At 38.2% G+C, this 14,901-nt stretch overlaps 1 protein-coding gene across 4 annotated transcripts in view; it reads left to right on the top strand.

Annotated features, from left to right (window-relative positions):
* Positions 1 to 14,901, top strand: part of LOC121329654 (transcription factor IIIB 90 kDa subunit-like) — a 75,863-nt gene that overhangs the window by 42,032 nt on the left and 18,930 nt on the right. The window lies entirely within an intron of this gene.

The raw sequence follows: 14,901 nt of genomic DNA, 5'->3' as shown, positions 1-14,901 counted from the left end.
TCCTAAGCAGAAGATAGACACAAGATCCAGGGTCACTTGGGCAAAGTTGTTACAGACTAAATCATTGGGTGTGGTTTTTAAAGCTGAATGCATATTCTGCCAGAATGGTGTCTGCTTATCCAAGCTGTTTGTATAATATAGGGACTTTACATGCGTGTCCCAATTGGTCTGTAATACATTTAATTTTTGTGTATAAGAACGTAGTTAGAGTGTACACAATCAATATGAAATCAGGAGTTAATTTGTGCAGGATCTCGGACCGGTACCTTTTTTTTTTTTCTCCCCAATTTGGAATGCCCAGTTATTGTTTTTATCCCGGTTCACCGCTGCAACCCCTCGGCGACTCGGAACAGAGGCTGAAACACGTGCTCTCTGAATTACATAACCTGGATTCGAACCTGCGATCTCCAGGCAATAGAGCGCATTCTGCACTCCATGCGGAGCGCCTTTATTGGATGCGCCACTCTGTACCTTTTAATCTGATGGCGAGAATTATACAGTTTGCAAATGATGAAATGTTGGCCCGCCACCGATATTGTTCCCACCTAAAGATTATGTTAAAACGTGGCGAGGCAAAGGTTGGCATACAGCTACCGACAGCAACTATAAGGAACGAAACCCCGATCCAGAAGCAGTTGAGCATTCATGGAAGCTAATGTAAGTCAAGGTCAGTGCATTAGGTCTTCCTCAATTATAAGATCTGGTATCTTTTTGTTTACAACTTAAGCCCTGGCTGAGATGTTTGAGGTTATCATCAGCATGTGGCATCACTGTTTATTGATCTTCATGTTTTACAGTTGATCAGCCTATGGGATTGCATTACTCATTAAAGGGCAATATAATTTAAGAATTTAATTTTAGTTTCGGCAGAGATATCCAGCAGAGTAGCAATGACATACAATATCAACAATGCCCTTCTTTTACAAAGCATACTTCCTGTATGTCTAAGCTAGTGTGCAAACTGCCTGACAAGCATGATTTGGTTCACACTAGAATTTCACATCACTCTACTACAATATGTTGTTGAAGGGCAGTACTAATAAATCACAGTTTTAATAGGGACTTATTTCATGGGAATTCTGTAACAAAAAAAAACAACATATTTTTACGCTGCTTGTATGACCTAGAGATTAAGCCAACACAGCACTGTTAATAAGGTGAAGATTTCTTTTTCAGAGAAGTGTCTGTTTGGCCATTACAGGCTTCGCCCGGCGTTACATTTTGAAGCTGGGGTCTATATTAGTAACAGATCTCATTAGTTTTGTTTTTTACTCTATACGAGAAGTAAGAATTGGAGATAACATGGGATTAACCTGCGTGACTGGTATACCAACATCACTAGGCCTTTTGGGCTGACTGTGATATACATTTTGTTTTATTGTAATTGAAGGTTTAGTGAGATTTGAGAAGGCTGATATTTTTTAAAGGTCATGTTGAGCAATCAAACTCTCTCAATTAAATGTTGAACTAACAACCTTTGGAGGGAAAAGATGATTCCTCCCCCCCCCCCTTAGTTTACATTTCTTTTGCCTCTCGGAGCTACAGCTGCACTGCCAGCTGACACGTATAACCTACTGCTGCTGCAGGTAGTAGCAGAAACACGTTTGTTAAATGAATTCAGTGAAAGCATTGGAAGAGAGGAAAACCTTGCATGCCAGTTGCTAAAACTACCTTTTAGGAATAAACTGGGAAACTAACAAGATCTGGTTTCTAATGAAATATAGCCCACATTAGCGTAAACAGTGGTCGCGTGTTGTTTGAAAGTCAAGCAGGAATATTTTTAGTATAGCTTGAACATTTCTCCTTTATTCTGGGATATGTCTTTTATGCACGATTGCATCACTTTGGTGTGGGTCTCTTGATGCGTTATTATATGAAGTAGCTTATGTGTTGTATCCACGATACAGATTGAGTTTGGGCTCTGCTTGTAGATTTTCAGGCGCATGATCAGTGCATTCTAGAATGAGACTTATTAAAATTAATTATTTTTAAAAAAGCATGTGGTTTCTAATTTGAATACATTTTCCTTTCTTTTTGATAAGGCTTCTTTTCATGCATGTGGGGTGTGTCATTTACATGCTAATTGGAACTCAAGGGGCATTCAGCAAAGTCTGTTAACCCAGGTGGAGACAGATCTTACTGTAGGTTAGGGATCAGTAATATGTCCATCCCTTTGTAGTTTAGTTCTCAATTTGAAGGTAATTTTTAATTTGAATGGTAAGGGAAAAAAAATCATGAAAATTGAGACATCATAAATGCTTCAAGGTTTTTCAGAATAGTTTTACTCATGAATATTTGGACCTCTTCAGGTATATTCCCACCAGAGAGAAACAAATAGTGAAAAATGAGTGCATAAGGCATTGGATTCAATGAAGGGAAAGTGACCGCTTTTATTCTTAATACATAACTGAAAGAAAAAAAAAAATCCAGTCATATCACAAATGCTTCAAAGTAAAAAGGAGCCACATTTTGCACCTTCATTACTGTGCTTTATGTGGGCAGTTTATGGGAGAACAGCTGGCTAATGCACAGTGTTAGCACAAGGGAAGCCAACCAAGGGGAAATTATCATAAACAGCCAATATTGAGACCTGTGGTACCAGTAAATCTGACCCTAACACCTTACCCTGACGGCGATTGAGTCATGGGAGCTCTCTGGGTCTCCAATGTTATTGCAAATGAAGCTTTATTAACTCTGGTCACATAAACAGGACTCCCAAGGGGAAATGCAATAAAATCCGATGTAGTGTGTAAGCACCAGGGCTACCAAGCTATGCGTATGCTGCAGCACACAGATTCCAGGCTTATCAAGTAAAAATCACACTGAGATTTGGGCTGAAATAACTTTTACAATACCAGAATATTGCATGCTTTTTTTAAATTTTGGTTTCATTAGTGAAATTTCTTTTTATAATGATGTCTTTAGAGGATACCTATTTTATATTTATTAAATGACTGAATCATCCCTCGTGAAAGGCTGCAAAATTGAATGGATTGTGTAGGACCATTCCGCCAAAAAAAATGTTTTCTGGAAAATAATTTGCAGAATGTTTCTTCCTCCTCAAGCCAGTTCGAGCCCTCACTGCTGTACATTGCAAAGCAAAAAAAAAAAAAAAACCTATGTAGAAATATATTGTCCATTCCATGTTATTTTAAATGTACTGTTTCGGTAATAAAATGCTTTGAAAAACATAATTCATTAAGATAAAACTTAGTTTCTATAACGGTAGGGCAGGAATAAAAGGAACTCAAATTCGCAGGGATTTCTTAAGCTGGTTGGGGGCTATAAAATGTCAGGGGCACCATCCGTCAATCTGGATTGTATTGGAAAACAGAGTGCCTGGAGATTAGTTAGTAGATTTTCAATTCAAGGCTTCACATGAAAGTGCTGATGTTACAGCTGGTTAGCCTCTTTTTTTAGTGTTTTGCTGTCATTTTCACATATATAAGCAATGTCAATAAAAGTGTATTGGCTAAGGTCTGCAGTCTGCCTTGGATTCGGGAGGTGAGAGGAATAACTTCAACTGCAAAACTTTGTCTAACAAGTTATTCCTTTCCGTGGCGTTATGTCGCGGTAAACCTAATAACTTTCAAAATGTTGTTGTTGTTTTTGTTTTGTTTTTTATGTTGATGATTGCCCCCTTTTTCTGTGATTTTGTACTGTGCAGCCCTACAGTTTCATTGAGTTCAAGAGAAAAGTATACCTAGAGCATTAGGACAGATGAGGACGGAGAGAAAGCGAGGAGGGTGTTTGTCTTTAGCAGCACACCCATGTACTGTAGCCTTCCTGCTCTGTGTTTATGAAGTAATAACTTCAGATGCCTGTTTTTAAGTGATGGTTTTATAATGTGAAGGGGTGCTGGGTGTTAAATGGAACATCTATATACTTTTAGGCATTTTATGTAGGAGGGAATGACAAACTTTTTTTGCAAGTGGGTGACCTAAAAAAACATAATGCATCAGGACTGTCTCAAATATACCAGCTATAAAAAGAAAACCAGCCCCAACCCTCCTGCTGTTACATACTTTTTGGGGGGATTTATCTTTGCAGGAGATGCTGCAGTTGACCTCCAAGCAAAAATAGTCTTCGTCTTGACATGCACAAACCTACGTGGCCCTTAGACAGTGATTTTAAGGTGTCTTGCTTTTTAATAGTTTTTTTTTTTTTTTTTTTTCATGTTTCATGGCTTGAATTCTTGTAAAAGAACACTGTGATCATTGTAGTCCCCCACACATGTATTTGTTATGACATTTTGCTGTCTGTGATGACACAATGGAATTCGTATTGATTATGGGTCAGCCCCGTGGAGTTAGTGTTTGGTGCCCGGCGAGGCGTCAGAGCTCTTTAACGAGCTGACATACTTCCAGTGAGGTTTTATAGGTCACTTCATGCTGTTGAATGATAAAATTGTTCTCAGTGTTACTGCTGTTCACGAGGAATGTAGTCCTACATGCATTTGCCCTGAATAGGAAAAAAAAAAACAAAAACTGCAGGAACGGTCAGCCCCTGTCATATCTGGGGTCTATTTAAGGAATCTTAATTCCCAGAGAAACCTTTTTGAAAGTGACAGTGCTGCCTCCTTACTTTAAAAATAATGCCGCCACAGTGTTCCATGATGACTAATAAAGGTGTATAGTTAATATTTGAATAACGGCACTAGTCAAATTCTTTTTATTACCAGCAAGTCATTTTGTACTTTATATTTTTGCACATCATGAATGTGGCTTCGGCACCAGTCTTAACAAGCAAGTGGGATCAAGTGGACGCAAAAGAATAGCAGAATGAAGAAAAGAGAAAGTGTTAAAACAGGGAAACAAAAACAAGAAGTGGACCGTTTTGTACAAGAGCAGAGCAAAATGGTCAGAAGCTCTAAACAGGCTTGGGAACCCCCGAGAGATCAGTTTAGAGGAGATCTTCTTGTGCTCCGCTTGTGTTCATAAACCCTTAAGATTTAGGCAGGCCCTTCTGTATCAAGCACCATCTGAGGCACTGTGAACCACTTGCTGGCAATATGAAATGAACTGCCAGACCTCCCCTGCACTGCAGGAAAAACCCACTCTGAGGATGAGCAGTGTGGGAGACCCATGGGTTTGGCTGTGTTCGGAGTGTGCGAATAACCCACAGGCTAATATCTGGACAGTTTGACTCGCTGTCTTTACTGTGTAAAGTGTAATATGGCCTGACACTTATTGATCAGTCTATTGGCACTGATTGGTTTAAAGAATGAGAAGTGCAAAACCAGTGAAAGGCTGGTGTATTGAATGACTTTGTAATTTAAACTTTTACAAGGGCTGGCATTATTGGACCATTACGGTATCGTGCTTTTCTTCCGGTCCTAATTTGACACCTTTATAAATTTGTCATGCTAACTGATCATTCTGAGAGAGGTGTTTTATTCAATTAAAGATTAACTGATTATTCACATGCCTTTAAGTAATTAGAATGTGTGTTAAAAGATACAACTAACTAGGTACATAGTTTAAATACTGTAGCAATAATACAAGTTAATACTAAATGTAAAAAAAGACTTTGAACTTCAATCGGTTTAAAATGAAGGCTGCATTTACCGTCTGTTTCTTCCCCTGGCATAATAGAGCTTAATTGTAGTGTAAATGTTTTCATTTGGTACATTTCTTGGGGGTAGACTATTGCTACAATTCCATAACGTTATAATTACGCAATTTGAATCGATCGCTCACAACCCCAAACTTGGAATGTTCATTAAGGTGCAGAATAGCAGTTACAGTATATTTGGGGGGAGCTGTTATGCCAGTTTGGTGGTACTGCTTAGAGTTAATGTAGCCCTTCTATTCCTTTTAAATTACTGCTTTAAACATCAAAAGAACTCTGTACTTGAAACCAAAGATAAATTGTATTCAAAATCGGTCTTTGATGTGGATGCAGAGTCACACACACACACACACACGTAAAAGCTCTTCGATTTACCTACAAGGGCACAGTCCGCATATATTTTAACCATAATTTTCAGTGTGACACTTTTTTCGTCTGGCTTTAGTTAAAAGAAAGTACATGTTTAACTCTTTCCATTATTAGATTGTAAATTTCAATGCTAAAGTTTTATTTATTTAATTTTTTTACAAACTGTTTGATATATAAAACAGGGGCTAAGAACACATGAATGTTTTTAAGTTTCCATGTTTAGTTAAGCAAGTGCAATGTATTATTTTTTTTTTTTTTTAAAAACCTCTTCATGATGTAATTACAATTGCTTTGCTACTATGACATCATAATTGGACCACAGCCATCTGCCAGTGTTTTGTTTCCCTTTAACTGTAGTAGTATCTGTTTGTTTCATACTATTCTGAGATGATTTCTATATAAGAAATTGGCCTGCTAAGCACCCTGGGTATTCTGTAAACAACTGCAAAGTTTACTGATGGAGCAAAAGTAACAGCTACTTGGTTAAACGGAAAGGCAGAGAAAAAACACTTGAGAAAAAAGTGTAGAGAATACTAGATTTAGTTTGTATAGTTAGTTATTATGCTATTTAAAACACTATATAAGATCACAGTAAAAAAAAAAAAAAAAAATTCAAAAAACATGCCAATCTGGCCGTCTTGTGAAAAGACGATGTTCGCTGTCCAAGCAGTGCTTGAAACAAACTGCACAGAATTTAGGAGTCCACGTTGTGGACCCCATTTGCTTTTCAGCACCCACAAGCAGAGTAATGGCACTTGTATTACTCAGTACTGTGTGTTCATAATGTTGGATTGGCTTCTCTCTGGCTTTTACCCAATTACTCTTTAATTCTGGTCCCTGAAATCATGACTTTATCTCTTAACTTGTCAGCAGTGCCATCCCAGCAGCAGTTTCCAATTATGCACAAATACTGTACATTCTTAAATGATACATTACAATAGCCTTGCTATTGTTGACAAAGTTTAAGACTTTGAGCAAGTACTACAGATGGATTTTGCTTCTTTTAAGGAGCTCGATGCTTTACAGGTTCCACACAAACTGGCGTTTTCTCATTGCCAGCTCCTGCTTGACAGCCAGCTGCACAGTAGGCAGTGAAAGATCTAAAGTTATTTCTAGGTCAGTCTGCCCCTAGAGAAGAAAAACTAACCCATGTCACTGAGGAAATCAATCCACTAGCCACAAGAAACCCTAGATCTGGAAACTCTGCACTTTGTCAGTTTGGATCCCCAGGCAGACGGGCAGAGAGGAGATTTAGCCTCATGACCCTCGAAGCAGCAGGTCAGCAAGCTGGTGCTTCTTGTGCACTGTGTCACCGAGCTGGGCGTGAGATAGGACTCGTTGTAAAAACACTCATATCTGTTTATATCAGTTTCCAAATCTAGCTGTTTCCTACAGTTCTACAGCCATTGTTCCATAACAGGAAGTAAAAGGGATTGCCATCTGCACATTTTTTTTTTGAGGGGGGGGGGGTCTGTTTTGGTTAAAAGGCTACTGCTAAAATGTTTATTGTTTAGTAATCGAGAGCAGTGAAAACTATGTTATTTTAAGACTGAATTGTGTTCTGTGGAGAGGAAACTGTACACATTATTTAAGCCTGGTAATGAGCCTGTCGTTGAAAACAGGCATACAAATTGTTTCCTCTTGATTTACAAATGCATAAAGTTGTAATATAAAAATAAAGAAATAAGATGTGAAGTTACAGATTGTTAGTCGCAGGAAATCAGGAAGACGTGCCAAGTGCTTCCTGAACTCTTGAACACCTGGAGCAGTAGAGCAATTAAAAAAAAAAAAAAAAAAAAAAAAAAGCTAGAGAAATTATTGTGCCCTGCAGTTTGTGCCCTACAGCCAAGCCTGCTCTAGAGATGAAGCAGGGGCTTCACCACATTCAAGTAGCTTAGTAAGTAGGAGTATTTTAGGAACAGGTGTCTTAGGCCAGAACCAATTTTGTGACTATAGGCGATCAGGACACTCGTGGATGCACAGCATTGCCTAGGCACTTCATGCTGTCAGATGGTTACTGAGTGCAAGTCATGAATGCCCAGGGAATGTCAGCTTTGCTCTGAAGATGTTGTTTATGGGTATACAGTGCCAGAAACACATTTATTTGTCGGAAAACCGTATCTGCAAAGTGCACTACCAATAAGAAGTATTCTGTTACCCTTTTAAGTTAATAGCAATGCTCCAAATTGCTGTTTATGGTAAGAGAAAGGCTTGTTTGTTTGCTTAGTGCCTCCATTTTTTTAATGGCACATTGTAATATTTAAGCTCTTGAAGTTTGCTTCTACACCCTTTGTTCTCAGAAGATCAGTGTTTATACATGAACAGTGTGCAGCGCAGTCTGGCTGTAGCAATTATGTCAACAGCTGTGTTGCTATAGATGCAGTAAATGTAATAAAAACTACTGATTACAGAGAGAAATGTTTAACAGTAGAAATGTAAAATAAATGTTGGAAATAGAAACATTTGCAGATGGATGGGTTAGTTTGATTTACAAACAAACAAACAAACAAAAAACAAACTAATAATCCCCAAGCAAAGGAACATTAAACATGTTTTGTACAAGTCAGTTGTGATTTATTCATGCAAGGGTTGATTTCAAATGTAGATCTCTTCAAATCATTCAAAAAATCATACAATTATCTATTAGAAAAACTTTATAATTATGCAGACATAATAAATTATAAGCATGTTTTAAGTACAATTTTATTATTATTTTTTTTTTATTTCAGGCAAGGGTATTTTGGAAATCGAATTTAGTAGACATCTTTCTCTCATGTATTGTTCATTTCCATGTGCTTAATTTTATAATGGATGAGAACATAGGCTCCTAATCATATCAGGAAAGAGGTCCAGCCTCAACATAACAACATTTCTACAAAAGTCTTCACAGCAAGGCAACACCAGGGTGACATTTGGAGGCTTGTACCAAGTGACTGAAATAAAAGAGAAATGTTTGTTTATCTCTTCAGCACACATGAAATGTGACTTTATTTATGTTTAAGACATCTTATTCGTCCCTCTCCACACAGAACACAGAGAGACAAGGCAGGCTTGCACCAAAACCATTTGTCCTTCTCCAGTAAAATGACCTACAGTGTGTATTTTGTGCTTATGAGAGCTTTATGGAAATAGAGATTCGGTTATTGCTGTACCGCTGTGACCCTGAGCAATAGAAATCTGCACAGGCAGTTTTATCGCAACAGAAGAAGCCCTCTCTTCTGTTTCATTTTGATAAGTCATGAAGATTGCCTCCTAGCTAGTTTACATCCTCAAACTGTTATTTTATTTGCTGTATACAGTTATTGTAGAGATTTCAGAGGGCAGAGCTTGGCATGATGATGTGGAGCACTTGGACTCGTTAAGAGCACTGTGAACCCCACCCTGGGCATCGCCATCCTGTTATTCTGGCATGATGTAAATGTTATGGATTTTTACGGTTTTAATATCTCTTTAGTATATTTTTAAAGAGGAGACAATTATCTATTCAGGGATACTGCCAAGATGTTTAGTGAGCAAGCAGCCCGGGTGAAATTATCCAGCAACAAACTCCCCGTCCCTGGCTGTGCTGCTTTCCTAGAAAAAGGAGAACATTTTCAGAGTACCAGGTCTTGCTCATTTAAAATATGCAACATATTTTAAAAGAGGAGATCATTATCTGTTCAGGGATATCAAGATATTTAGTAGGTAAAGGGTCTGAGAGAGGAACATGGGCAAATAGTTAAACAGTGCAACAGATTAACCAGTTCTGTGGTTATGCAGAACAGATGAGGTACGTACTAAACTTGCACTAAAAACTGACATGAACGCCTTTCCAGCTTTGCCTTTGTTGCAGGAACTGTGTGCCTTTTTTTTTCAGTTTTCTCTCTTGTTTATTAGAACCAAGCCAGGAACTCCCTTGGCCCGCTGGCACCCAGTTCACATAGGGTTTCTTTTTTGCATCCAAGTCTTGAATTTGCAGTTAGTGTGGGAATTCTGTAATAATAAGAATGAGAATGCAATTCAAGTACAAGTTGTTTTTAATAAATGTAACACTGTTGTTTTCAGTATAGTACAATGGAAACCAACTAGCAAGTTTCAGGTTACACTTACTTTCATTAGCACTCAGGAGGATAGAAACATGACTCCCGGTTTTACAATGAGTTTAAGACACACACAAGCTTGTTGCCTATTCATTATGGCTAATCAAGCTTGTAGTAAAGCCTGGAATGGGTGAAACTGGGCTGTGCAATAGGAGTCTTATTTCCATCCCTGACTCGTACTGCGTCCTGACGAGTTGAAATGTCTTTCCATGTAGGTCTTTTAGTGCAGTGCATAAAGCATCATTACTAGAAAACTTAAGAATGCTTGTGGAGCCATTTGAGGACCAATTTGAAGCAGCTCTGAATGACATTAGTTGCTTTTAAATTGGGCTCTATTGTTTAAGGCAAGGACCTGTAAAGAGCAATTACTGTATGTGCAGCATCTTCAATACCAGGAATCATAAATGTTTGAAAAAACAATTTAGATAATGTTTATAAATTAAAATTAAACTTGGTTAGCTAAACTAAATCATATTTTCTCCAGGGGTAATTTTAAATGATCCACACCATAACGTTTAAAAAAAACAAAAAAAAACAACACATATTAATAGATTTAAAACACCCTACCTGCAGTATATTTAGCAAGGGCTATTGGATTCTGCAAGATTTGCTTAAGAGATATTTGGAAGAAGAATGTTTAGCTTTTAACAGTGTGGTAGAGAGACAGAAAAATCAATTAAGAAAGTTGAGTGACGAGTTGAGATTGAACTGAAGAAAGCTGAGCATCCGTCGAGGCATAGATAAGGTGACTGTTTTGCTTTTCTAAGTAAGCAAAGCGCTAACCTGCTGCTGATAGCCGACTTGGAGATCAGAGGCTGTGAGTGAAGTATTTTTATGCATCAGAAGCAGCATGTAAGAATTGCAGCATCTGAGGATTGTAGTTGAAAACCACTGGAATGCACATAACTTTCCAGCTAGTTCACCATGAAACTATGCAACGCAAAGGAGGAATTTCAAGAGATGCACTTCTCAATTTAATATCTGGATAGATATCAGTAATACATTTACTCAATGAAAGCCCCAGATCTGAATCATTTGACTCTGCTTCTTACATAAAGCCAGGTCAGCGAGAACTGAAGTAAGTCAGTAAATCCCTTTTTATCTTTAAAACTCTTGAAGTGGTTGGGGGGTATTGAGTGACGAGACTTTAGTGACACTAAACACCATTAGAAGGCTACTGGGGTATTTTGGTTAGGCCCCCTAGTTACAAGACTTGACTAGGAGGGGGAAAAGGTAGAGGCTCTTTGTTTGCTTTAAAAGCAAATTTTTTGGACAGAGATGTAAAGAGTGCGCTAAACCAAAGACGCCCGCTTGGTTTTGAAGTTTTAACTGATTCACCTGCACCCTGCAGCGTAAAAAAAAAAAAAGTTTCCTCCTTCATCTTTCTGTGGCTTTGAAACACAACACCTGATGGGGACCACATCAAAAACAGATCAGGCTTTTCTATTCAGGAGCTTCTGAAATCTCACAAGCCATATGCCATCATGCAATTTTAGTTTTATTGGTATGTGTTTGCTCCGTTCTGCTAATTTGTTAAGCAGTAATTGTTGGAGGTGTTGTAGTACTGACAAGCACTTATTTAGAAGTGAAACTTGATAATAATTGTATTAAAGTGTGAAATACTGGAGCAGTGACTGGAGCAGGTTTCTCTTGCTTTCATGTTGACAAGGCTTGTCAGAACGTGGTCCATAATAACCTTACAATGAATTGGTTTTGTGACTAGGTTTAAGGTGAAGATTCTTCTTCTTTTTCTATATTGTGATTAGAAGGTAAACCTATAGAAAGGGTGTTACTGATTTGTGTTATTTATTTGCTGTACAGTCTAACTATATAGTATTATATTTATTTATTTTTTACTGCACTTTTAAAAAGTCAAGCGGACACCCTTAAAGTGATGTTTCATTGGAATTGGGAAGATTGTGTAATATGGGGATAACATCCGGCATGTTTTTGACGGGAGTTTACATTCAGGAAATGCATCTTCTGCTAAGAGAGCTCAAAGGTCACCAGATTGATTATTCAGGCTTTTGCCAGTTCACGTGCCCTGTGAGCGTGTTTCAGTCCCCCTTTGTTACACAGGCACCACAGCAGGCAGTCTGTGAGGGCTGAGTTATTAGCTCGTAGGCCTTGTTTACAGGTTGTGTCGTAGGATTTCAACAGCTCCTAATATGGGTTGTGAGAAAAGCAAACCTCAGACATCTGAAGAAGGGTGTCAGTTAGAGGAAAGTGCTAAAGGAACTGGCCATTTCTTCCACAAAAAAATATTCTGCGATTTTAGATTTCATTCTCAATGCAGGAACAGCACCAATGAATTACTGTTGATGTTTATCCAAACCCATTAAGGCAGCTGTGCTGAGTGTCTCACAGACGTATTGGGTTTTTCTGCCAATAAAGTCTGGGTTTATGCCATTCCATGAAGTTCTTCTTTTTAGAGCCAGGTACGTCCTTGACTAAATGCGCACTCTACATTGATAATTCATTCCCTTAAAAGAATTCCCCCCGTCTATGACAGCGGCCCCTGCTTAACCTTCTGCACAGCGCCCAGGGCAGAACTCGAAAACTGCTGACCGGTAAAACTTTAATGAGACATAACAGCCAGTAGGAAATAGATGTACTTGACCAGAGATGCTTGTTAATGTAGAAATACTGTATATTTATGATTGTTTTATTTTCCAGTAGAAGCCAGCATTATACCAGTACTGGCAAAAATCCTAGTGATCCGCTTGGCTGCACAGGTTGTGTGTAGTGAACTGGATCACATGGATGCAGAACAATCTATTCATGTATAAGCCGTCTGTGTATTCCAAACTGGGTGGATTACATACAGTACCTCGGGTGCAGTAACAAAGCTGCATTTTCACTGGAGCGAACTGAACGCGGTGGTAATAAATATAAATAAGTGCTCCACGCTTTGTCGGGTTACAGCCTGCTGTATATAACAGTTACAGAGAACCGAACAGTGATAAGGGAATCATGTAACGTGCCTTTCAGTTCTGTAAAATGTGAACTAGCATGAGAATGTTATACTTAAATTATTTGTATGTGCTCTGTCCAGCTGGAACAGATTTTGACTTTCCCGTAGCTGAGAAAGGCTTTAAACTTTCTTGTCGCACGTTTATCTCTGTTTGTTTCTGAATTACAATCCCATTTCTCAGGCCCTGTCTGACACGACACTTAAAGACCTATTGTGCAGGAAATTGTGTGTTGTGTTGTGCATTATTTCTGGCTTCAACAGAGTGTGCCTGTACAAACTGCTTGTGGATTAGCATGATTTGAAGCTCTGGTTGTAGCCCATGTACTGTGACTTCTTCTGTGTTGCAGTGACATTGAGCACTTACAGTAGTATGTTCTTGCGTTGACCATTCTTCAACTCTGACTTATTTACATGCAGGTCCCAAGAGGTCTTTCCCATACCTGTCAAGTTCTGGTGCTTTACAAAGAGCAGACTTGCAGAACCATTTAAAAAAGGAACATTAACGCATGTGTATACTTGTAGGGAATGTATGTTTTTAGATTGTTAGATTCATAGAATTAAAAAATAAATAAATAAATAAACAACCTGGGGGCATTTTTATCTGACACCTCTTTTTGACAGATACTTGTCAAAGATGTCATCCTTGGTAAAGATACAAAGCATCGTTTCATAGAAGGTTACATTTGATAGATGTTTCTGAGCTTGAGAATGAGGGTGATTCAGAACCTTCATAGGTGGATGAAGAAGTCACACTGGGGTGTGATAATCTGCACCAGTTTAAACTAAATGTTACCTGGAATTAAAACAAAGAGCAGAGAAATATAAAGTGTCTTGCACTTCGTAAGCCATGCTTCATAATCCATGCTATTTTATATATATTGACCTGGGGAAAGCCTTAGTGGTTGATCAGTTTGTTTGTTTGTTTGTTTGTTTGTTTATTTATTTATTTATTATCATCAAGAAATATAAATCCTTTTGTTTAAATGCCTCAAGGTATATCCTCCATCTAAAACATTTATAGCTATGATGGCAGGACTACAGTCAGACAATAGAAGAGCCTTTTCAAACAGCTTAGATGTCAACAGTCCAATAACAAACATCTGTTTAGTGGCCGATCAGGAATAGCTGCATTACATCACTGCAATCTCTGTCCCCTAAAGCAATAACATGACCAGTTGTAGCTTTGACGAAGCTGTGCAGAATGAATTACCTGCGACGCTCCTTTGCCCCAGCATGTAGATGTTTCCTTTGACGTCGTTCCCTGGTTTGAACACAAGATATATCGAGTGTGGGAGAGCAATTTTCAGATTTAGAAAGAAGTTTCAAACTTCGAATTTAAAGAGCTGAACGCTTGGGGTTGAGCGCTGAATGTTAAATTAAGATTTCCGATCTAAATTCTTTTAACAGTTCTTTGGGATGTTGTTTTCCTGCGTGATTTGATTTATTAATTGACTCGCTGATTGGTTGGTAAATCATTTCACCCATAAAACCATGTCAGATGAGATGGGACTTTTACTAGAGTATTCTGTAGCACCACACTTTCACAAAGGGATACAAATAGTAAAATATTTCTCTTCTTGACCTATATGCAGAGAGATGCCTGGTAATCCGGTACCACAAAATGCTTTTATAAAAAACAAACAAAAAAAAACTGGTTTATCCCAGCAGGGTATACATTAAGTTGATCAAATCAGCACCATAGCCCAGTGCAGTTAAAAGCATAACCCTGAACTAACCCCACCGTTCTCTGTAGCTTGTGGTTATTGGAGTTGCTCATGAATGATCAATTGAAAGTTGTATTACTGAATATCTTTAATCACCAAGCTATTTAGTGTCTGCTTTCCCATAAAGACTTTTCATTATTTTCAGGTTTTATCGGTATTAATGTTTCATGAATAGACCCCTTTA

The sequence above is a fragment of the Polyodon spathula genome, chromosome 17, assembly GCF_017654505.1.
Source record: "Polyodon spathula isolate WHYD16114869_AA chromosome 17, ASM1765450v1, whole genome shotgun sequence".
Classification (NCBI taxonomy): Eukaryota; Metazoa; Chordata; class Actinopteri; order Acipenseriformes; family Polyodontidae; genus Polyodon; species Polyodon spathula.
Note: the sequence above shows the minus strand (reverse complement) of the source record. Positions and strands in the feature narration are given on the sequence as shown.